Source organism: Balaenoptera acutorostrata, chromosome 1, assembly GCF_949987535.1.
Source record: "Balaenoptera acutorostrata chromosome 1, mBalAcu1.1, whole genome shotgun sequence".
NCBI classification, from domain to species: Eukaryota; Metazoa; Chordata; class Mammalia; order Artiodactyla; family Balaenopteridae; genus Balaenoptera; species Balaenoptera acutorostrata.
This window is the reverse complement of record NC_080064.1, coordinates 190,935,483-190,962,617: the sequence shown is the minus strand read 5'-3', so window position 1 is coordinate 190,962,617 and position 27,135 is coordinate 190,935,483.

Sequence of the window (27,135 nt, the reverse complement as noted above, 5' to 3'; positions counted from 1 at the left end):
TTATGTCTCTATAGATTTGCCTATTCTGGGTATTTCCTACATGTAAATTCATATATGTTCTTTGGAATGAATTCCTACCATATATGGTCTTTCGTGACCTCTCTTGTGCCTTCTTTCACTTAGCACGTTCAAGTCCATTCAGGTTTTAGCTTGTCTCGGTACTTGATTGTTTTTGATTGCTAAATAATATTCCACTGTATGAATATATCACTTTTTATTTATACATTTATGAGTTGACTGATTTTTATGTATGTTCCAAGTTTTGACTTTTATGAATATTGCTGCTATAAACATTCTTGTACAATTTTTTGTATATGTTTATTTTCATTTACGTTGGTTATATATGTAGGGTAGGAATGGCTGGTTCAGATGGTAACACTGTTCAGCGTTTGAGAAACTGCCTGACTGTTTCCCAGAGGCTGCACCATTTACATTCCCACCGGCAGTGCATGAGTGTTTCAGTGTACCCACTCTGTTGCTCATAATTTTCACTACCTGTCTTTTTCATTTATTGACATCCTAGTTATGTGAGTGGTGTTTCCTTATAGTTTTGCAATTCCCTAAATAGCTAATGAAGGTGAGCATATTTTTATGTGATTATCATCCGTTTGTATGTCTTCTTTGGGAAAATGTCTAGTTAGATCCTTTGTCCATTTTTAAATCTTTTTTTTAATTGAGTAGTAAGAGTTCTTTATATATTTTAGATAAAAGTCCCCTATCAAATATATGATTGCAAACATTTTTTCTTATTCTGTGTGTTGTGTCCCTCTAGTGAATTTTTCATTTCAGTTATTGCATATTTCAATCCCAGAATTTCCATTTGATTCTTTTTTATAATTTCTACTTTTTTAGTGATATTCTTTATTTGATGGGTTGTTATCATAATACTTTTTAAATTCTTTAAGCATGATTTCATTGTTTCTTTGAAGATATTTACAATGGCTACTTTGAAGACTTTCTCTGGTAAGTCTATATCTTGTTTTTCTTGCAGACAATTTCTACTGTCTGTTTTTTTTTTCCCCCGTGATGTGTCACACTTTCCATACTTTTTTATTTTTCAGTTCTCATAGTTTTTTGTTGAAAACTGAACACTTCAGATGACATAATTTTAACAAGTCTGCAAACTCATTCCATCTTCCCTTCTGGGGCTTGTCATTGTTGCTTGGTTATTGGCTGTTGCTTGTTACTGGTTGTTTACCTGTTTACTGACTCAGCTTGACTATTTTTGCAGCGTGGAGGTCCTGATATTGCTCCTCAGAGGTATCAGCCGTGGGTGCGTCTACATCACCACGTGACAATAGCGGTTTTGGCCAGGCTCTCTTTCATCATTGCTTCCCCTGATCTCTCTGTTAAACTGTCGACCTCTGTCACTATCATGCCAAGATGTTAGATTACACTAACCATCAGTCAATCACTCTATTGGGGCATACATTTCTCCATAGTTTAATCCAATTCAATATGGGTCCCTTTGAATAGGCAGTTTTTGAGGCCATATTGTGAAAGCTCTTTTTAGCTTTCTCATTCTTTGATATTCCTTGGTAAACTACCTGATCCATCGATCTCTGTTCTTTGGCTTGCCTACCTCCTGGCCACAATATCTGAATCACTGCTCTAGAGCACAGAAGTGGTTAACTGCTCTCAGAGAGATTCTCCTGCTTTATGAGGAGAGAGGTGGGTGAGGGCAGGAGCATCTGGTTTCCTGAGCTTGCCTCTCCTGGAATGGAGACTTTGACCACTAGCAAGTTTGGTCAAGGTAATCAGGGACTCAGTGTTCTCAGTCGGCCATGTCTGGTGTAGAGCTCCCTTCTTTTAAGTGGAGGATAGGAGCTCTCCCCCTCACAACCTCATTTACCTGGATATTTGTCTCTGCAATACAGACCTGGCTGAATGAGAAATTCTCTATCTCTTGACTAGGAACAGAGAGAGAAGAAGACTCATCTTGGCCACAGCTGTCTGGAGTGGGAAGTCCAATGTAGATATTATATTCTAATCTTTGATGAGAGAAATTCTCAAGTGAAACTTTGAAAGAAGGTGATTTACTACCATATGCACTTGATGAAAAATAATACCAAGTTATATATACAAGTTACTCCTTCATAGTGATCATTTAAATATAAAGAGTTAAATTGATTTGTTTACTGAATCCATGTTCTGTAGTGTTAACTTTATCATACTTACTTCTATATCAGTTTAAGTACAACACAAAGAAGCTACCTAAAAGGATTCCTTCAAATCGAAGTGCTATTATATCCACAAGAAATGGCGATTGCTGTAACTGAGACATGGCTTTTAAATGGCAGGGAAAAAAAGTAAAAGGACAGAAAAACTATAAAATAGAGCAAAGGAATTCCCAAAGTATAAGAGATTAGGTACTTTAAGTAGGTCTAGCAGCTGTTCTTGTGTCAGAGATCTCAGAAAGTTGGGCTATTTTCTCAAGTTTCCAGTTCTGTTTACCACCATTGCATCACTTCCCCACCCCACCCCAAGCTTTCCTTGACACATTCTCATTATCCTTATCTGCTCACACTGGTGGTCACAGATAAATGACTAAAAATTCTTATTTGTATTACGGAAGTATGGTCAGCTTTTTTTTTCTGCATACATTTGAAAAATTAAATTCTTAATCATAATTTTACAATGTTTGAACTCCTTCAGCAGTGAACTTTCTGATTTTGTCTTTACTGTTAGAAAAAGGTATTTCACACCTAGCATGAAAATTAAACAAAAAAAAAAAGAAAATAAAAAAATAATGGGAACCACATACCCCACTGGCACTTCTTTTTTTTTTAATTTATTTAATTTATTGTATTTTTGGCTGTGTTGGGTCTTCGTTGCTGCACACAGGCTCTCTCTAGCTGCGGCAAGCAGGGGCCACTCCTTGTTGCAGTGCATGGGCCTCTTATTGTGGTGGCTTCTCTTGTTGTAGAGCACGGGCTCTAGGAGTGTGGTCTTCAGTAGTTGTGGCTCATGGGCTCTAGAGCGCAGGCTCAGTAGTTGTGGTGCATGGGCTTAGCTGCTCCATGGCATGAAGGATCCTCCTGGACCAGGGCTTGAACCCGTATCCCCTTCATTTGCAGGTGGATTCTTAACCACTGCGCCACCAGGGAAGCCCCCCACTGGCACTTTTATCAGTAGTCACTCTGAAGTTGTACAACACCAAGAAAATACGCTCTTGCAACATCTATGGAGTTGAAACCATGGATTTCTCTCTAGTCTCAGATCACTCAGCTGCAATTTCAAAATTCCAAAGAGCTATCACAGTATTTGCTTCAGAACCATACCTTTTAGTTCAAATAAACAGACATCTCCAGACTATTTCTCACATATAATATTTATAAAGATAAGTGAAACAGACAACTATGCTATTATCTGTTAAAGAGTAGTTTCTTTTCCCCAAGTGTCCTGGGTTTCATTTCATAGGTTTAAATCCATCCCATGAAAATAAGAAAAAGAAAAAAGAAAACTCAAAAGGAGAGGCAGGTCATTCTGGGTCAGGCCAAATTGGAGGACACATCAAATATAAAAATATATGAGTCATTGGCAACCTGCAGAGTTAACTAAGGGAAAGGATTGAGAGATACATAATAATGTGAATTCAAAAGATGATACTAAACAAATGAGTGGGCAAGGAGGATGGAGAACCATTAGAAAAGATCTAGGCCATCAAAGAGATGAGACCAGGAGGAGTTGAAGGAATTCAAAGAGCTGCTGGTCTTAATCTTCTTAGTCACCTGTGAGACAAGAACATCCATATGCATGTAAAGTGGCTGAAAGAAGATGAAGGCTTTGAGAGGAGTTAAAAAAAAAAAAATTGAAACTGTAGAAAATGGGAAAAGAAGCCAATTAGGGCTACATAAGATTGCTGAGTAGGGCTGAATACCTAGCCAAGGTTAGAAATCATAAATTTTGACGAGGCAATTAATATGTTTTGTCACTTCTCTCTGTTAGGCTCTGGCTGCCCACGGGTGTGGGGAGATATAACCTGATGAAGGAGCATTCAGTGGGAATGAGGGCATACAAAGAGAGAGGGATTGAGAGATTATTTTAAGGACAGGGTGTTTTTAGTGTCTTAAGTCATTCTTCAGCTGATTCAGAGGGTCCTTAGACCAATACTAATAACTATGAATTTTTCCAAGTGTCTTCTATATGCTAAGCTTGTGTTCCACATTTCACACTATCTCCTTTATCTCGCAAGGAGTCTGTGGAGGGGGTTATAACCTCTTTTAGAAATGGCTACACTGAGGTTTGAAAGGTTAATCAGCATTCCAATGTTACCCAGTCACTAAGTGGTACATCCTGATTCAAACACAAGCTTGCTTAGTGCCACAGCCCATGATGGGATAATTCCCTTCTCTTGCTCTTCTAGAGACTTTATGCATTGACGATTTCAAGACGTGGCTTTAAAATTAAGAACCTACAATGGATTGAGAGGATGCTGTTTGTACATGTGTGTTCAGTTTGTGAAAATCCAGCTAGCTTATACAACTCTGATATGTGGATTTGTCTGAATGTAGTTTGTACTTCAACACAAGGTATTAAAAAATGAATGAGAACTTTGAGGTTGACTGAATGTGTCTAAGAGGTTCTGAGAGAAACCAGAAGGTCATTTTTAGCGGCAGATGTGATTCATAATAATTTTTGTCTGTATTCTGATAGTCTTCTCCAGGATTCTGCTTCTTACTAGATGTATTATTTTGGGTGACATAGTTCACCTCTGTACTCCCATATTATCTCATCTATAAAATGAAGAGTTTAGAATTCTTGAATTATAAAGAGTCTTTGAGCTGTATAAGACATCTATGCATCTTTTATTTTCCTCCCTCAAATTTGATTTTTGGGTTTGGACTGTTTGGATGAAATATTTGAGCTCTCATGAAATGTGCAGGATGATTAAAGTTTTATTACATGCATAATTCTTGGAAATGTATACTCCTTCTATCATATATATTAGCAAATAGTCATCCAGCCCTTCAAAAATAGAATTTACATTTTAAGAGACACTTGAATCAAGATGCCATAATTTATACATTTACGTCAAACTGAAACAATAAGAGAACTGTCAAATAAACAAAAGCAAAAGCAAAATAAATCTGGACTTAGTAAGAAAAGACTTTGTTCAAAAGGGTTGTCGTCATGGGGGAAAGACCTACAGAAGGAGGAGGATTATTGCAATAGGGGGCATTCTCTGATCCTACAATCATCGAGTGTCTCAAGGGTTATGAAAAAAGGGGTTTTCTTTTATAGAGAGAAGTCAACAATGCTGAAAAGAATTGTGTGTGTGGAAATAGAATGAAAGGTGTGGGAAGTGGGAAGAAAGGATGGTATGATCAGAAAGCAGATCTGAGAATGTCTTATCCTAAAGCCAGCCTATTTCCCAGGAGGACCTATTGAGGATGGATTGTCTGCTGGCTCAGGGTGAGAGTGGGCCAGACGTTCCATAGTCTGGGGGAAGGAGATTATCTTAACCAGAGTTTGACTAATAAACATTTTATTCCAATTAATCAATGAGGACAAGCAGTTCAGCTAATCATTTATGAACCAGAGAGTGGAAATTTGGAGGGGTTATTTTGGTCGTGTCCTAGGAACAAAGAGGGTATCTAGGAGTATTTATTTGAGTGATATGGGGAAATATGGTTGTTTAGAATAAGTGGTTTTCCAGAGCAGAAGTGGAATTTCTTTTTTTTTTTTTTTATAAATGTATTTATTTGTTTTTATTTTTGGCTGTGTTGGGTCTTTGTTGCTGTGTGCGGGCTTTCTCTAATTGTGGTGAATGGGGGCTACTCTTCGTTGCGGTGCACGGGCTTCTCATTGTCCTGTCTTCTCTTGTTGCGGAGCACAGGCTCTAGGTGCACAGGCTTTGGTAGTTGTGGCACGTGGGCTCAGTAGGTGTGGCTTGCGGGCTCTAGAGCGCAGGCTCAGTAGTTGTAGTGCATGGGCTTAGTGGCTCCATGGCATGTGGGATCTTCCCGGGCCAGGGCTCAAACCCGTGTCCCTTGCATTGGCAGGCAGATTCGTAACCACCGCACCACCACTAGGGAAGCCCAAGTGGAATTTCTTAATCTTTACTGTTTGTCAGGATAACAAGACAGGTAAAATTTACATGGTCAGAGCTATAAAATAATTAGTACATAGGCGAAGTCTTATTGGAGGAGTATAATGGCAATAGATAGGGATATTTTACAAATACATTGTATTATATAATCCATATCTTGTACTGACTCTGAACAAGAAATTCAGATTCAGCAATTTTTACATAATGACTACAATGATATGAAATGGAATAATGCCTTAGTGTGCCCAAGGAGAAGCCGGTATATGTACAAGGATTGTATATTAAACATAAAATAAGCTTCATACTCAGCAGAGAAACAGAATACAATCAGAATCCAATTTTTTGTCTGTTCATGTTAAGAATAAACTGTATTGAGAAATAATTAAGAAAAAAATGAGTGTCGCACAATCTAAAATGGAATTTCTACCTATAATTTAAAGTAGTAAAGTAAAAGTAATGCAGAATAACTGATTTGTACACATATCCTTTTAAGAGAAATATTTAAGTCTGTATTATTTATTCAAATAACTGTGTTGTAAAATGTCTACCAACCTAGCACCTCTTTATACCTCTTCCCAAAATAAAGCAGATTAAAGATTTTAATCCAGATATTCTTTGTTGTTATTGTCAAACTGAAGCATGACAGAAATATAAATTGGTGATAGAAAGTCTCCCCTAAATATAAGCCAAAACAATTTGAGAAAAAAGGACAGAGCTGGAGGAATCAGGCTCCCTGACTTCAGCTTATACTACAAAGCTACAGTAATCAAAACAGTATGATACTGGCACAAAAACAGACATACAGATCAATGGAACAGGAAAGAGAGCCCAGAAACAAACCCACACACTATGGTCAATTAATCTATTACAACAAAGGAGGCAAGAATATATAATGGAGAAAAGACAGTCTCTTAAATAAGTGGTGCTGGGAAAACTGGACAGCTACATGGAAAAGAATGAGATTAGAACATTCTCTAACACCATGTACAAAAATAAACTCAAAATGGAATTAAAGACCTAAATGTAAGACCAGATGCTATAAAACTCTTAGAGGAAAACATAGATAGAACATTCTTTGACAAAAATCGCAGCAATATTTGTTTGGATCCACTTCCTACAGCAATGAAAATAAAAACAAAAATAAACACATGGTACCTAATCAAACTTAAAAGCTTTTGCATAGTAAAGGAAACTGTAAACAAACAAACAAAAAAACCTATGAACCGGGAGAAAATATTTGCAAACGATGCTACTGACAAGGGATTAATTTCCAAAATATACAGACAGCTCATACAGCTTAATATCAAAAAAACCAAACAACCCAATCAAAAAATGGACAAAAGATCAAAAGAGACATTTCTCCAAGTAAGACATACAGATGGCTAATAGGCGCATGAAAAAATGTTCAATATCACTAATTACTAGAGAAATGCAAAACAAAACTGCAATGAGGTATCACCTCACACCAGTCAGCATGACCATCATTAAAAAGTCTATAAATAAACAATGCTGGAGAGAGTGTGGAGAAAAAGGAACCCTCCTACACTGTTCATGAGAATGTAAACTGGTGCAGCCACTAAGGAGAACAGTATGGAGTTTCCTCCAAAAAACTAAAAATAGAGTTACCTTATGATCCTGCAATCCCACTCCTGGGAATATGTCAGGAGAAAACTCTAATTCTAAAGCATACATGCACCCCAATGTTCACTGCAGCACAATTTACAATAGCCAAGACATGGAAGGAACCTAAATATCCATACAGAAATGAATGGATAAAGAAGATGTGGCATATACTTACATATATATATATAATGAAATACTATTCAGCAATAAAAAAGAATGAAATAATGCTATTTGCAGCAACATAGATTGACCTAAATATTATCATACTAAGTGAAATAAGTCAGATAGAGAAAGACAAATATCATATGATATCACTTATATGTGGAATCTAATTTAAAAATGATACAAAAGAACTTTATTACAAAACAGAAACAGACTCTCAGATCTTGAAATCAAATTTATGGTTACTAAAGGGGAAACATGGGGGGAAGTGATAAATTAGGAGATTGGGATTAACATATACACACATCTATGTATAAAATAGATAACAGGGCTTCCCTGGTGGTGCAGTGGTTGAGAATCTGCCTGCCAGTGCAGGGGACACGGGTTCGAGCCCTGGTCTGGGAGGATCCCACATGCCGCGGAGCAACTAGGCCCGTGCGCCACAATTACTGAGCCTGCGCATCTGGAGCCTGTGCTCCGCAACAAGAGAGGCCGCGATAGTGAGAGGCCCGCGCACTGCAATGAAGAGTGGCCCCCGCTTGCCACAACTGGACAAAGCCCTCGCACAGAAACGAAGACCCAACACAGCCATAAATAAATAAATAAATAAAATTAAAAAAAAAAAAGATAACAAGGACCTACTGTATGGCACAGGGAACTATATTCAATATTCCGTTAAAAAAAAAGAAAGTATCTTCATACTCATATTCTACATTTCTCATCTGTTTTTTATTTTTTTTTATTTTGCTTTTGTAGCTCTGGAATTCTTAGTAAATTAACATTTACTTCTGCATTTATAAAGCAATTTGTGGTTCTGCTCATTCTGTTAAATGGGGCCAATGCATGAATGACCTATTCAGCAAAATTACTGTCACAACTCTACCTTGTGAAACACGATTCTGTGATTTTTCTGGGTCTATCTCCTCAAGATTTTCAAAACTTCATGGACAACAGAGGATTAACAAAACGTATCTACTGTGTGATGTCAACTGAAAGACAAACACTGACAGGCAACTTGACTGTCAAGCAGAGTAACAGCAGCTCTTTAAAGGGTTTGCAAACTGGGGAGACATGGTCTAGCTGAATACCACACGGTGTGCCCCACCATTGAGGCAAATGGGCAGTCTACAAAGGTAAAAGCCACAAACAAGGTATGAAAGTCATTCGGTCCTGACTGTTTGGTGGGGAACTGTAACAGTTCTTTTGGTTCAGTACTTTCCAAATGTCAACCCCAAGCAGAGGAGAGACTGTCAGGTAGCTGCCTTTTTCCATTGCTCTGAGGACTGTTATCAGTCATCATGGTGTTTCTCATGCTAACCCTGGCCTCTTTTCTTTTTTTCCTATTGTCAGTGAATTTATTCATTCTACATTTAATCTCCTTGAGTTTATGAGTCTATGTTATTAACTTTCATAGTAAAGCAAAATGTATTTATATAATCAGGAAAACTTAATGTCCATAGATGATAATATCAAAGGGAGATAAGGGAGATTAACATTGCATCACGTCTGTTAAGCTCCTACAGTGTGTTTTTAACTGTAACAGAAGGAATTCTTCAATTTTAAATATCTTTTACATGCCAAACACTGCCATATATTTGACCTTAAGAAATCCTTGCACTTATGGAACAAATGTATTTAAAAAAAGAAAGAAAGAAATTCTCATAAGAACCCTATGGAATTGGAATTATTAATCTCATTTAAACATGGGAGTATTGAGGGTGAAAGGAATTGATTAAAATTAATGACTTCACATACTCTGGAAGTCAGAGCAGAAACTCAAATCTAGAGCTCTTCCCCTACATGAGCCATGCTTTTTTTTGCCACCATTTTATTTTCTCTAGATCATAATTTCAAATAGACATTGATGTTGTATATGTCAATAAAGTTCCTAATAGCCACAATATGTATCATATTGAACATTTATTATGGGTAGCACTGTTTAAGTGCAACACAACTATTGTCCCATTCAACCCTCACAGCTGTCCTAGGTTTTTGGTATTTTTCTCCCCCATTTTGCAGATGAAGGAAGACAGGCATGGAATTTCAATTTACACAGGCAGTGAGCATTGTAAGTAACTAGGTGAGATTCAAACCCAAGAAGTTTGACTTCAGAGCCCATACGCAATCATCATTTAATAAAATGACACTACATATAACAAAAAATAATGACCAGGGTAATTGTACAAATATATGTTGCATTCAGTTAATAATATGGGAATAACAAACGTAGAGCAGTGATGGAGGAAGCCATGGTGATCTAGACTGAACTGAGAATGTGTCTTCCTATCTCATCCAACTGTTTACAAATCTTTTGCCCTCAACATCCTGGCATATATTTTGGTGCATATATGTATGCATTTGTGCTTAGTATATACCTAAGAGTAGGATTGTTAAACTATGGGTATGCATACTTTGGCTTTAGTGTATTTATAAAATGATGTCACAACATTATTCTTTGGCAGATTGAAGGTGGCTAAGGTTTTCTGATCGACACATTTACAATTAAGCTATTTATTTACCATTTCTGTATAGCGACTTGACTGAGTTAGAATGCTAATAGACATCAGCATCTGAATAGCAACTGAAATATTTTCCCAAAATGATCATGTTGTTGGTATTCTGTTAACAATAGAAAACTCATTTTTTTCAACAATGTAAATATAGCAACCTCACTTTATGTACCAGAATCATAATTGAAGTTGTGTAGCTTTCACCATTGTGAATTTTAGGTTTAACACAAAATATCACCGTGTTAACCCATTTTTATAAACACATTCTATGTCCCTAAAACTATCCCAAAAGCAGGAGATACAAGAGTGAACAAAACAGACCTACCACTGCTGTCCAGACCAGAGTGAACAAAACAGACCTACCACTGCTGTCCAGGAACTTGAAGTTCAGTGAGGCAGACAGACATTGTTATTAAATACACTATTTCTATTCATGTAGATAATTACATCAACCATTAAAAGAATACAAAGGTTTTTTAAAGGAGAAATGTGGGCACAGTGGAACGAACAACTAACCTGGGGGAAGAATTCACTGGGAAAATTTATTCTCAGTTTTTCCATAAAATGTCTCTTTGATCTTGAACAATGGCTTAAAACTGATGTTTCTAGATATTATCCAATAGAACCCCTCATGTACAGAGAAATAAAGCAAAGTGCAGTAAAACCACCATATCATACATTTCTTATATGTGTCTTTATTTGAGGGAGTGAACAATGGATATGAAACCCAAAGTCCTCCATTAATTTAATCATTTCCAGCTTTCTAGTGTGTTTATTTTAGAGATACCTGTAAGGCCCACAGAAGTATATTGGAATATCTGTCCCTGGACTAAATGGTTCCAGATTCCTGTTTTATCAGATTTCCTGGGTTTGCTTTTCCAGGTACTCTCCCTTTTCCCTTGCTGTTGGCTCCTTCATTTTATTTTCTTCTCTCACTGCTTATTTGATACTTGTCTGTAGAACAAAAAAATTCCACTTCTATTTTCTAATTCTAAACTATCAGAGCCTAGACTCCACACCAGAGATTCATTTATTTGTTCCTTCATTTTAAAAACAAGTATTGAGCACTTTCCTCTGTTAGGTACTATGCCCAGTGCTGAAGAGTCAGAAATGAAAATACTTGATCACCCCTGAAGAAAATCATGGAATCCAAGCCACAATTATCAACACTACTAAAACTACATGAAATATAGATGGGGAACTTTGGGAAGATGGATAAACAGGCATTATTGAAAATATTAACAAATTTTAAAATTATAATATTGTTTAATAAAGTATGTATTAGAAAGCACCACAAACCATAGCTGTATTGCTGAATGAATTTTCATATAGTGAACATAGCCATGTAACCAAAAGCCAGATGAATTACAGGACATTAACAACAGGCCAGAAAAAAACCCTCAACCCTGCTCCAATCATCATCACATTACCTCTTTTTGAAATTTATATCAATGGAATTATACAATCTGTATCTTTTTATTTCTGTTACATGTAATAATAGTTTATTTTTCTATTGCTACAATCATTCATGCACATATTTTTTGGTGCACACCTGTATACATTTCCTTTGAGGCATGGGTATGCACGTCCTCAGCTTTAGTATGTTTATGGAAAATGTTATTATAATATAAATAATTTGGCACACTGACGATGACTGAGGGTTTTTAATCAACTCTTCTCTATGTAAAAAAAAAAAAAATTCACGTCCATGCATTACAGTGTCTCACAATTCTCATAGTTAAGGAGCCTCTATATGCTAAAGAAAATTACTTAAAACCTCGTGTAAGAAGCATTCATATGAACTCTTTATAATTCATTCAATTCTATGCCCCCCTAGTGTTGTATGTATCATATACATACATATGTATTTGATCCTTTTGTTGAAGCTGTATTTAACTTTACGTTTTGTTCTAATAGCATGTCCTTTTATTAGAGCTACTGCCTGGAGGCAGAGAGTGATAACAAAAGGAAAATATTACATGCACAATAGCATTTTTTTACTTTTTTTTTTTTTTCAAAATATGTAGCGATGAAATTATATAGCATTCCCAGAATCAGAGAAGGGAAGTAAAGAATCCATCCCCTGCTTCTCCTCAGAGCCTCACCTCTCTCTGGAGGGTAAAACGATTTGCTGCCTCCCATTATGTGTGAGAACCCTGCACTGTAGTTTAGCATAGAAATAGAAGAGCGTGACAGCTGTGCTAGGAGCTAGCAAGAAACTGTAAGGAAGCAGAAACGCAATTACCCAATTTGGAATCTGACCAGGAGAATGGAAGCCATTCTGTTTTTTTGTTTTTTGTTTTTTTTCACTTAAGTTTTAGACACTTTTAATGAACAAATGCTCTTTGTACTTTAGTTTTCCTCTTCTTGCAAAAACAAAACCAAAATACAACCAACACGTTTATACATTTAGTTCTCAAAAAGAGTTTTTTTTTATTTAAAATTGAAAAAGTGTCTGTCTGTAAAACAACATACTAGAATTATTCTGGCAGGTTTTGGCAAGCAGTATATTGAGTGATTGCATATTTTCTTAAAGGACAAAAAACAAAACAAAAAAAACAATTTTCAAATGAAAACGATCCACACAATTCTTCTACATAAAAATCTGAAATGCAGGGATTGAACTAAGAGCCTCAAATATTCCTTTAGGTACCTCATTCTTGGGTTATGATATGTTCTAATACTTTACTGTTTTTGTTTAACTAATAATAAAGAATTTATGAATTATAAACCCATAAGGACCATGGAAAAATCTCACAAGTATTTTTATTGAGCAGGCTGTAAGCCATAATAGATTGGCTGCTATATATTGTTGCTAAATGTAAGGGGAAATATATTGGTTGTAGTTTCTCTGTGGTCAAAAAAGACTTAATTTGGTAGCAAACTGGTTTGAAGAACATTATTATCTACAGTATCATTATCTTTAATTTTTTTAAAAAATATTTGTATTTTATTGTTGGTATTGTAGGATATTAAGGCAAGGGAATCTGAGTTTCATCCTGGCTCAGCCGCTTATTGGTTGAGTAATTTTAAAAAAGCTCGCTCTATAGGTGCTAATTTTTTTACAAATTTATGCAAGTCACTAGGAAAATGAAGTTGATTTTCCCAGCAAGATTGTTTCATAGGCAGAGGTGTCAATATTTATAACTTGTGAGATGGCGTGCTATTCACTACTTCACTTGCTGGCACTGAGTGTGACCAAATCAGTAAGAGAAATACTCAGATCTATCAATTTGTGCCCTCCTCTCTTTAGCAAAAATTCCAAACTTATCTCCAAATCTTCTCATGAGGTTTTGCACCCTTAATTGCTAGCTATTTCAAGTGTAATATTTCTTCCTCAGCATTAAATCATGACTACAACTCTGATGGTTCCACGCAGGGGAATTCACACTGGCACAAGCTTAGTCTGTGTCTTATCCAAACCCTAGATATGTACTTATCTCCTATCCCTATAGGAGCCAAAGGAAGGCAAACAATCCCATACTTAGGTTAACATTATATCCTTGTTTGACCTGTTTCTCCGTAAGATCTCACCAGGCCATTTTTTAAGCCTATTAAACTTTACTCTTTTTATAGCTACACACTAACTTTGATGCATTTCTCTTTGCTCATAAAATAGAACTCCCGTCTGCATTCCATTTTGTATAATTATTGCCCACTCCACAGCTTGGGGAAGAAAAGAAATATCATGCTTATTAGAGATATATATTAGAACAAGTGGGAAAAATTATATAGTTATCCAATAGAGAGCCATCCCTTATGGGGGGTGGGAGGGCACTTTTATGGCCTTCCTAAATGGAACTATGCACCCGCCTGTTCATGCCAGAGAGGTGGAGCCTGCCACGTTCTCCCCTTCACCTCTCACCGTTAATCAATCAACAAGTCCTGTCTCAACTTCCGCCATACTTCCCAGAACTTATTCAAACTTATCCTCACTGTCAGTCTTCTAACCTAAACGTAAGTCACATCTCACCTGCATCACTGCAGAAGCTATGTAACAGGTCTGCTCATACCCTTTCTCATCCCACTCTGCACACTCCTCCTTAGGAACTGTTCTAAAAGCATCCTGGAGGGGATTCCTGCGTGTGAAGTCCCCCACCATGGCTGATCTCAAGCCAACAATGTGAACATGGGATTGGGAAGAGAGGTGTGGATACATGTGCCCCATCTGTGAGCCACTTCTCGCCCAGGCCAATTCCAGGCACCAGGGCAAGTCTAATGTCTGGGACCAGCTTAAAGCTCCTCTGTGGTTTGTCTGTGTGGCTCTCAGTGAACTGGACCTCATCCATCTCCCCCTTTACCTCTCCTTGCTTGCTAATCTCCACAGAGAGTGGATATACTTCCATCCTTACATTGTACTGTCCTTCCTCCCAGATTTCCCACATGTGATATTCCGTTTGAAGGAACAACTCTCCCACCTACTATTCTAATCCTGTCTAATAATTTCAGGTCACAAATTGAAATTTATTTCCCTGGAAGTCTTTTACCTTCAAGACTAGGTCATACATCTTTTCTATGTTCCTATACCATCTTGCAATTCATTATAATGCTTATCAAAAAGTGATGTTTTGTGTGTATTCTCTTTATTTCTGTATACTTTTTTTGCTATATGATAGTAGCAGGTCCTCTCATATTGACTGTCACTACTTCTTTGCCAAGTAGTGTAGCTCTTTCTTAGTAGGTAATCAAGAAATATCCGTTACATTATATGATTATATATTTCCCAAAGTAGATGTTAAAAAATTCAAGAATAACTTAAAAATCGACCAATTCTAGTCTTACCCAGAGGCAACGGTTTGGAGAAGGAAGAGGTTCTCATGACTCGGGTTCCTGTTAAACATTTCCTACTTTGTATTTGTGCCTTGGATAAGCCCTCACAAAATGTCTCAATCACAATCTTATGCCAGCTTTATTATTACAATTAAGAAAATATATGTGAATATGCTATGTTAGCTATAAAGGTCTATATATGCTGTCTCATCGTCATCATTCTTATCTCAAATTTAAGCATAAAGTACAGACAATAGAATCGAAAACTAACATGACAGAAACAAGTATTATAAAATTAAATTAATACATCACATTGTATAATATTCAAATAGCTTCATCATTATTATGTATTTTATTTTTGTGGAAGTTTAGGTACAATCGAGATTTTTATGTGTGGATGATACTTTTTTCTCATCGTTATTATATGTTGTAACTTATTAGTAGAAGTTCATTTTAAAGACCTATTATTTTAACATAGATTGTTAAGGTCAGTTCAGTGCCAAAGCCAGAAACCACTTACAGCCATCAGCCCTTCATCTCCCAGGAGAACTAGTTTCACTTTATCCTTCTTTGACCTAAATCCAATACAAGGAGCAAAAAAGCGCCTAAGTTTCCAACATGCTGTTACACCACTACAGCGTGGTCATTAATTTGGCTTTAGCCTTTGCAAGCTGACCCTCTGCAGTTCCAACCTTCCAGATTTTATGTATTCAGTTTAAAAAAGGCCAGTTTTTTTTTCAAAAGCAGCTAGCTATTAACAGAAAGAAGAGAAAAACAAGATTTATCTTACCCCACTCCATCCAAACAAGGCGCTGTGCTTTCTGTGACTTCAGTTTGACAAGTAAAGCCCTGAGCAGGCATGTAGCACCACCGCTTGTCACTATAAGGCAACAGAGTGGAAAAGATAGTGTAGGAATAAGCAAGCGTAGAAGGTAACTAATTAAGATTAGGAGTCAACAGTGAAAGATTTTCTAAATCCAAGACACCCAATCCTGCCGTATCTACCATAATACAAAAGATATATAACTGTCATGCAACAAAGTCATTTGGAAAATATAGAAACTTTTTTCTTCAAATTTTTAAAGCAAAAATGGCAGATGAAATGAAAATCTGAAAGTGAAGCAAAAAAAAAAAATGTGAGAACTCTACCTTTATTTTACAAGTTTGTCACATTCAGAAATCAAATTTCCTCCAAATGAGGAGATCAAACATTTCTATTCCCAATTCCCAATATTTAAAATAATAATCTCCCTCTCTCTCTTCCCCCCTCCAGTTCCTGTCAGCATATAAAAATATCTTCATCTTAAGATATTTAATATATGAAAGCCAATATATTACATGGAATCACATGTACTCCAGGTCCTTCACTGTGAGTTTTCCCATTTCCTTCTCTATAGCATTTTCCCTGATTTTTTCCCCCAGAGTTGTTTCTACCAAATTCTTTCCTTCTTTTTATTTTTTAAATTTTCTTCCCGTTTCTATCCATTAGTCTAAAATTATTGGGGAAGCTTGTGTTCTGTACCAGGCTCTGTTTGTACTGAATACACTGTGTGTGAAAGTGGCATGCAGGAGTAATTACATGCAATTATAACTTTGAAATCAACTATTAAAACTGTGTTGAGAGATACAGACAAGGAGGCATCCAATAGAGCTCCTTTTTTGTTCTATCCCTCCTTACACTTTCTCCCATGTTTGAATTCATTCCCAAATCTAGTCATTTCCCAACTTCTAGCCCTAATCTTCCATCATGGAAATTGACAAATGTTGAAAAAGTAAGTCTTCCAGGTTACTTGTACTTTCCACTTTTTCAATGAAGTATAGACTCATTATTATGGGCCAGCTGACAATGTGCTTAGAAATGAAGATAATTTTTTTATAACTATTTATAATTTTATTTACGTAGGAATCTGTTCATAACAATTGATGTAAAAATATGCAATATTTTATTTTATTTATTATTATTTTTTAAACATCTTTATTGGAGTATAATTGCTTTACAATGGTGTGCTAGTTTCTGCCCTATAACAAAGTGAATCAGTTATACATATACATACGTTCCCATATCTCCTCCCTCTTGCATCTCCCTCCCTCCCACCCTCCCTATCCCACCCCTCCAGGTGGTCACAAAGCATCGAGCTGATCTCCCTGTGCTATGCAGTTGCTTCCCACCAGCTATCCACCTTACGTTTGGTAGTGTATATATGTCCATGCCACTCTCTCACTTTGTCACATCTTACCCTTCCCCCTCCCCATATCCTCAAGTCCATTCTCTAGTAGGTCTGTGTTTTTATTCCCGTCTTGCCACTAGGTTCTTCATGATCTTTTTTTTTTCCTTAGATTCCATATATATGTGTTAGCCTACAGTATTTGTTTTTCTCTTTCTGACTTACTTCACTCTGTATGACAGACTCTAACTCCATCCACCATTTAATATTTTTAAAAAGTCATGATTTCTGTCCTTCAGGAAATAATGAGTAAGAAAAAACTCACAACTTCTTTAATACATTCCTTTTTACTTTCTTATAGGTTACCCATCGTACTCCCATGAACTTCCTGGCCAGGCTGCTGAGAATCTGAGGCAAAGGTATGCTCATGTCATTTCCAACAATGGAAGTTCAGGGCCAAGATACAGGAGGTTGAAAAGGAATTAGCAGAGCAGCAGCGGTTCTGTTTAAGGATTCTTCCCACACTGGCGTATACAATAACCTCCTACCCAAGGAGAGCAATTCTGCGCAGAAGGGTCATGCTCATTTTCTTTTTTCTGAAATTGACAGATTTATCTTTTATATTTTTATATTTATCTTTTTTTATACTTCCAAATGGAGAATGCTGACTGATTTATTCTGGCGCTGACACTCACAGTGTCTTTACTGTATCTCCATACAGAGTTGCCTTAAGTTTACGGTGTGGTCCCTATTGCAACTCACAAGTTATGTCTAGATCAGGAAGTTATAGATGTTTAGCCACCCAAAGTGACTTTTCAAGTCCAGAGTCCTTTATCACATGGCATTGTCAACTTATGTCCGTTTTTCATAGTGATCCCATTAATTTGATGATTTCTTGCCAGTTTGCAACCCGTGGACCAGCTGGTGACCATTTGTTATAGTGTTTTTGTGATTTCTTTCAGTTCCAGGATTCTTACATTTTGTTCTGCACATCAAATAGTAAAGGCTTTAAAGCACAATGAATACTGATTAGGAAAGGTATAAACTGGTGGAAAATATTTCTTGTAATTTCTAAATACCTACTCACTAGTCACAGAAAGAAAACTAACATGAAATTTACGCCTACAACCAAATTTTTCACAGTGCCAGCCTCTTATTACTTCCCTCCTCTATTACCACCTCCAGGTGTCTCTTGCCTTTTACTGGATTTTCAAGTATGTCAACTCCCCTCGCCTAGTGGAGAAAACTTAGTCTCCACCTTCATAGATTCTGAGCATCCTATTATGCACATAACCGAATATGCTTTCCCATTAATTCCCACTATTGGAACTGCAGCAAAACGAGGAAATGGAGCCTGTTGGTCTCTACCCATAAATCCTATGAACTCAAACTGTACTGTATCTCTCTTTTATTTCTAGTCTTCTGATGACATGAGAAGCCTGAAACATCCAGCGGACAGGATTCCCACCAGCAGTCATAAAATCTCCATAAAACCTCATGAGTCTGAGGATAAAGTAACTCATTTTAAAAGTGAGTCATTGTATGTGATTGTCAGTAACTCCAACCCTTCATAATCAGATGTGCAGTCAGAATATAACAGAACAAATTTAAGAGTGCCATTGGTCACTCAGAGCATATGTTCTTCTTCAAAGGAATACCTGTGATTAAAATATAAACAAATAAAAAGAAACTGGACCCTTTGTCACATCAGCGACATCTGAGTAAGAATAGTGGATGGCAGAAGATACCATTTCAAGATATAATCTTTACACTAGCATGCTTTTTCTCCCCAGGACCTTCTAGCATATTCCCTAAGGCCATAGCTATTCAACTCCAACTAGTGTCACTGCAGCATGTGAAACCACACAGAAAGTGAGATCAACTATTTTTATCCACACTCATTAGTTCAGAGAATTAAAAATATTCTCAAATATATTTGAGTGTGTTAGAAAATTGAGGAATCTGATCATGGATCTTACTTGTACCTTCTGAGACTCCTACAGCTTGTTTGTTTACAAATCATTTATGTTTAATAATATTGGATTTTTACCAGAAAGTAGAAATACATTCTCACTTTTAGGATCATGACCTTACACCAAAATTAACAAACAAACTGGATTACTGACTAACGACATCTTCTGTTAGAATCTGTTGTAATTCTTCACCACCTTCAACCAGTCTATTTCACACATTTCAATAATGGTCATTTATGAGGTAAGAGAAACTGAGTCATCGGGAACCTGAATTTGTTAAAAATATGTCCCTGACTATGGATTCTTTTAAAAGTGAGCAATTTTTCTAGGCACATGGTAAATGGCCCAGATAAATACACTGCCTCCATAATTAAAAGAGCACCACAGGACATGAATCTCTTCCTTAGTGATATCTGGTGAGTATCAAACTTACTCCCAATCAGTAAAATCCCAGAATGTCAGGTCTCTGTCTGCAATGATTGCTTCCAAGTGTCTGCCATGTGTGTCCTTTCACGGGGTCTGAGGAGTGCTTCCAAACTACCAGTGGTAAAGGGTCAGCTTATTACTGTTAGTATTATATTTCATATATTTATTTATTAAAATATTTATTATGATATTCAATAATATATTTTATATTATGCTAATTTATTATGGAACAATATTTTGTATATAATATAATAAAATGAATTACCAGAAGAATGCCAAAAACATACAGGATATGAGCCTGATTTTCATCAGTAGATTCAACAAACACTGTCATTCTACAGTTGCAACTTGAGTTATGAGTAAAACATCAATTCCCCATATTAACTGCCAATACATACACCCTGAACAGAAATAGCATTCCTATACTTGGTATTGTTTTTTTGGTTCTAGCAGGAGCGTGTGGAGTGGTGCCTCACAATGGTTTTAATTTTAAATTTATATTGTGCCATGTGTTTAGAGTAGCATATTATTAAGAAAGGTACATGCTTTGGCTAAATAATAGGTATGCACAGAAGTAACACTAATAAAATAGGGACAGATGGATTTTCTAATATAAAAATAAATTAGTGTTATGTTCCAAGGTGCTCTAATATAACTTGTTTTCAAAAATAGCATTAGCTGTTCCATTTGCCAAGGTGGGAAATTGTACAATGCATCAATGCATCTGCCCCGTACATAATTTACAGATTACAGCTATAAATTACACAATTAATAGATTATAGGCCTTGCTCACATAATTATTATAAATAAAATCATATTTTAATTTCAGTGGATAATCTAATAAAGATGTTCGCTCCAATGTTACAGTGTTAGTAAGTTTCTCCAGTCTGTTCTAGGTATTGTGAGAAATAGAAGGAAACGAAGGCCTTCCTTGCTACTCTGCATGAGCTGCATGTTAATAGAGGATCCATCAACAGTCCCATTAGTAACATGTAAGGCACGCTGTGATAAAGCAAGAACCAGATTCTGTAGGAGGTTAGGGAGAGATGACTGTCTGTTGGATGAAATAATCTTTCTACAGTGCAGTGCTGACAGACAGCTTATTTATATTCAGATATGGTTGCAGGGAGGAAATTAAGGAAAAATCAAAGTTCTATGATCTTATTCTCACACTTTTCCAGCCTGAAATCCCCTGTGTTCACAGAATGGGGAAGAGAACTATGTGCCAAAAACATAGGATAGGCAGGCAAGATTTAAGGAAATAAGATCTGAGGTTCTACTGTGAAAGATTTTAAGCACTAAATTTTGTGTGTGTGTTTAACTTTATTCTGTACACAACGTGGGGCTGTAAGTATAAGCCTAATAGAGCTTGAACCAATGGAGCAGACTCGGGGAAAGAGAATGATTATAAAATAGAAGCAAAATAATTGAACAACTTAAAATGTTGGTTGAAGAGAACATTTTAATAACTCAACTGGGACGAGGCATGCTGACAAGGATCGTGAAGGAAACGTGGCCTAGGGGGACAGAGGCAGGTAAAAACGTGTGGGCATGCTGGGCTGGTGAGAGAGAAGAGAAAACAGCTAGTGGGAAGTTAGAAAAGAAGAAGTGGTGTTGAGAAGAGGGGTCTTGACTGGATAAATGGGAGAATAAGATCATAGAAATGTTAGTTGAAATTATGAAAATAAATTAGAGCTTTGAGGGAATGAAATACATGTAATAAAGAAAGACTCTAAGAGTGGGGCTTTGTGCTATTTATTTTAAGTGGCTGAGTAAGGGCAGATGACTCGTTCAAGGAAAGAGAGAAACGTCAAAAGCTTAGGCACATTCCTAGATTTAAATGTTACGGAAGCCAGGTTATTCAACGGAAAGAGGAAAGAAAATAACATCTATTTAACCTATTTTTTACAACAAAGTTATGATTTAGTGATTAATATTACCAATTTATAGAAGACTACTGAGAAGCAAAGAAACTAAATATCTAAGCATAAATGAATAATAAAACTGGGATTTTACTCAAATCAAATAAACACCGCCCCCCCCAAAAAAAAAGTCTTTGGATAGAGTAAATGACGGATCGTTGGTATAATAGGACAAATTACGTTTGCTGCACTAACAAATTAACGCTGCAACCTCAATAGCTTAATATCACAAAGATTTGCTTGGTTTTCTCGAACTGCTTGTCCAGCATGAGTCAGTGATGGGGTTTGGGATGGTGAGCCCTGATCCACACAATCACTTTCAATTCAGATGTAGGCTGTACCATAGGGAATGGCACCGCTGATGACAGGGAGAAATTCAGGCGCAAACTACACTGCCTCTTCGCTGCACTGGCCCAGACGTGACACATGTCATGTTGGTACATAACCCATTCTGTAGTGATGAACTGAAAGCAGGTTGGGAAATCTGGTCAAGCAAAGGTTATGTATGAGGGGTCCCACAGCTTACCTAGATTGCAAGGAAATGATGAGGAAAAAATGAGAGTAAGTGACCAATTAGGACCAAAGGATAGTTGAGATTTACTATGTTTACAAACTCAGGGAGAATAATCGAAAGAGGAAAGATTCTGAAGACACAAGAAAAGATATATTGATGAATCAAAGTCCCAAATAAGACTCCCTTTTTTGTGTGTGTATGAAAAAGAAATCAATGCTTTAAATTGTAATATTCAGTCTCTATAAATTATCCTGAACCTAAAATTTCAGATGTCAAGAGTATCCCTAGCCTATAATAGATACTCAATCATGATTTTTTCAAATAAGTGAATGAATAATCTAGTTAAGTTAAAAAGAGATTTAATAACATATTTCCTAGTATGGCTGAACACAAAATCAGAACATCTTCAAAGCTTGAAAAAAATTTTCAAAGCTTGTCAAGAAAAAAGAAAAAGACTTATATGAATTATCATTTATTCAAATGTGTCTTAATCATGTTTTTTTTTTAGAAACAAGTTAAGATATTTAGTGAAATAGGGATTTCTACGATATCATATACAATGACATATTTGGTTGGCCAAAAAGTTCATTAGGGTTTTTCCATAATATCTTACAGAAAAACCTGAACAAACTTTTTGGCCAGCCCAATATATACTAAAATTTTATATTCTTTTGAATGCAGAGGGAATATTTATTTATTTATTTATTTATTTATTTATTTATTTATTAACATCTTTATTAGAGTATAATTGTCTTACAATGGTGTGTTAGTTTTTGCTTTATAACAAAGTGAATCAGTTATACATATACATATGTCCCCAAATCTCTTCCCTCTTGCATCTCCCTCTCTCCCACCCTCCCTATTCCACCCCTCTAGGTGGTCACAAAGCACCGAGCTGATCTCCCTGTGCTATGTGGCTGCTTCCCACTAGCTATCTATTTTACATTTGGTAGTGTATATACGTCCATGCCACTCTCTCACTTTGTCCCAGCTTACCCTTTCCCCTCCCCGTATCCTCAAGTCCATTCTCTAGTCGGTCTGCATCTTTATTCCTGTCTTGCCCCTAAGTTCTTCTGACCATTTTTTTTTTCTTTTTTAGATTCCATACATATGTATTAGCATACGGTATTTGTTTTTCTATTTCTGACTTACTTCACTCTGTATGACAGTCTCTAGGTCCATCCACCTCACTACAAATAACTCAGTTTCGTTCCTTTTTATGGCTGAGTAATACTCCATTGTATATATGTGCCACACCTTCTTTATCCATTCATCTCTTGATGGACACTCAGGTTGCTTCCATGTCCCGGCTATTGTAAATAGAGCTGCAATGAACATTTTGGTACATGACTCTTTTTGAATTATGGTTTTCTCAGGGTATATGCCCAGCAGTGGGATTGCTGGGTCGTATGGTAGTTCTATTTTTAGTTTTTTAAGGAACTTCCATACTGTTCTCCATAGTGGCTGTATCAATTTACATTCACACCAACAGTGCAAGAGGGTTCCCTTTTCTCCACACCCTCTCCAGCATTTATTGTTTGTAGATTTTTTGATGATGGCCATTCTGACCGGTGTGAGGTGATACCTCATTGTAGTTTTGATTTGCATTTCTCTAATGATTAGTGATGTTGAGCATCCCTTCATGTGTTTGTTGGCAATCTGTATATCTTCTTTGGAGAGACATCTATTTAGGCCTTCTGCCCATTTGTGGATTGGGTGGTTTGTTTTTTTGATATTTATTTTTTATTTTTTTTAAATTGAGGTATAGTTGTTTTAAAATGTTGTGTTAGTTTCTCCTGTATAGTGAAGTGGAGTTCCCTGTGCTATACAGCAGGTTCTCATTACCTATCTATTTTATACATATTAGTGTATATATGTCAATCCCAATCTCCCAATTCATCCCACCCTGCCTTTTCCCCCTTGGTGTCCATATGTTTGTTCTCTACATCTGTGTCTGTATTTCTGCCTTGCAAACCAGTTCATCTGTACCATTTTTTTAGATTCCACATATATGCATTAATATAATACGACATTTGTTTTTCTCTTTCTGACTTAGTTCACTCTATATGACAGTCTCTAGGTCCATCCACGTCTCTACAAATGACCCAATTCCATTCCTTTTTATGGCTGAGTAATATTCCATTGTATATATGTACCACATCTTTATCCATTCGTCTGTCAATGGGCATTTAGTTTACTTACATGACCTGGCTATTGTAAATAGTGCTGCAATGAACATTGTGGTACATGTCTCTTTTTGAATTATAGTTTTCTCAGGGTATATGCCCAGTAGTGGGATTGCTGGGTCATATGGTAGCTCTATTTTTAGCTTTTTAAGGAACCTCCATACTGTTCTCCACAGTGGCTGTATCAAATTACATTCCCACCAACAGTGCAGGAGGGTTCCCTTTTCTCCACACCCTCTCTAGCATTTTTTTTTTTTTTAAAGTATACAATTCCCTATCCTCTCTCAGGTGGTTTGTTTTGTTTTGTTTCAAGGAAATTTCTATATCCTACTCCAGACCTGATACGTTGGACCTTCAGGGAATAGACTCTAGGAATCTGTATTTTTATTTATTTATTTATTTACTTATGGCTGTGTTGGGTCTTCATTTCTGTGCGAGGGCTTTCTCTGGTTGCGGCAAGTGGGGGCCACTCCTCATCACGGTGCGCGGGCCTCTCACTGTCGTGGCCTCTCTTGTTGCAGAGCACAGGCTCCAGACGCGCAGGCTCAGTAGTTGTGGCTCACAGGCCTAGTTGCTCCGTGGCATGTGGGATCTTCCCAGACCAGGGCTTGAACCCGTGTCCCTGCATTGGCAGGCAGACTGTCAACCACTACGCCACCAGGGAAGCCCTAGCATTTATTTTTTGTAGATTTTTTTAATGACGGCCATTCTGACTGGTGTGAGGTGATACCTCATTGTAGTTTTGATTTGCATTTCTCTGACAATTAGTGATATTGAGCATCTTTTCATGTGTTTGTTGGCCATCTGTACGTCTTCTTTGGAGAAATGTCTATTTAGGTCTTCCACGCATTTTTTTGATTCGGTTGTTTGTTTTTTGGATATTGAGCTCCATGAGCTGTCTGTATATTCTGGAGATCAGAGGGAATATTTGTAATTCCTTAAAACTTTAATCAATTTTATGAAGTCTCCAAATAAAAATATATTCTATCATCTATCATCCATCACTAATTTTAACTTAAAAATTCTTTTGAAAAGTAACATCATCTACTTTTCCCCAGTGCCTCTTTCTAAAGGTAATAACTACTAATAATTTTTGTGTATCATTTTAGAAATATATATAATATATATTAGACTAGATAGATCATAAATGCCTAACCAGATAGACTTATGCTATTTTTACTTAAGAAGGTAATATATACACTTTCCTACACCTTCCATACAGATGACTTAAAAAAAAGAAATATAAATATGATACAAAAATGAGAAATAAAAACATATGTTTTTCAAATATAGGTATATTATATTGATTTCTAAGTGCAATTGACATTAATTATTAAAGAGCATATACTCATTTTTCAGATGTTTCAAATTCACCATTCAAACAATTAATAGCTTTGATCAGTATTCATGTGACATACTATTTTTCATTAGATAAATATTACCAAGTTGTAATATAATGTACACTTACTAATTGATCTCACTCTTTCATCATATGATAATGCTTGAAGTATTAAACCACAAGAATAAAAGCAATAAGTTTATGCACCTGGGGTTGTCAACCTATTTATTTCTATTTCAGGAAATTTGGATAGCAAAGAATGAAATTATTTTAGGGAGTTTATATAATAATTAAAATATCTGTGGTTTTTATACAGGAGAAAACATACATTCATTACTTTAAACTGTTTGCCAACCTTGGTTACACCTCAAAGCCCTTGGCTAAGCATCAAGGCCTTATTTAAATCTTACTAAATGATATAGTGATATATCCAATAAAATGCTATGTGGATTAAATAAACAAAAGTACATGATGTATGGTATGTGAATCAACATGGCTGTGTAGGTTATCTGTAACTAATAAAATTCACTTTAAATTCTAATATGAAAAGACGTCTTACCAGACTGTAAGTATCTGAAGAAACTATAGTTCATTAATGCTTGTAGTCACATTGTCTTGATTAGTATCTAAGATCTATTTGGCACTTAAAAATATACTGAAATATGAGCGAATTAATAAGTCAAGGAGTGAATTATTGATACTATTTAATGAATAGTCATATAAATTAATCCTTCATCCAGGAACAGTAACTGGCATTTAGGAATTCCTATGATTGAGTATATGACCATAGATAATTATACTTTTTAGATCATCACAGTTCCTAATATTTGATGATTATTTATTCTTTTTTGGACATTTGTGAAGAATAAGCTTGCATATAAAGATTACATAAGTTATTAGAAATATAAATTTCCCCTAGAATTATAAGACTACTTTTTAATATATCATGCATTCTATGGTTTTGAAAAAGTAATAAAGAGTGCAAGAGAATTTTATTATTATTGCCACTGAAAAAAATATACTAGTTTACAAAGAAAATGTTATTATTAATTGTAAGTGTTGTTTATTTGTTTGTTTTCTTGGGCATTTTTATCTGAAGCACACAGGTAATTGCCCTATTGATTAATGAGGACATTTGTGGCAGGCAGGTCTATGTGTCAACAGCTTTAGGCTGACACACCTGAACAATGTATTTTAGTGTCTTATTTCACTCTGTTAAAGAAATAACTTATGACTGAAAATGTAAAATATATTCTCAATGAATTTCCTGTACATATTTGAAAGTTCAAACATAAACTTCTCGAATATCATGTGAAAAATTTTAAACATTCAATAAAAATTATATTAACTCCCATATGGGTAATTTTTTTCCTTTTCTTATAAGAATATTTTCAGTTGAAAGTTAATAGACAATTTATTTTTAATAATGAAATTTCTAAATCTCTTTTTGTTTCATATACACTATCCCAATTTTAAATCTTTTCTTTTAAAAA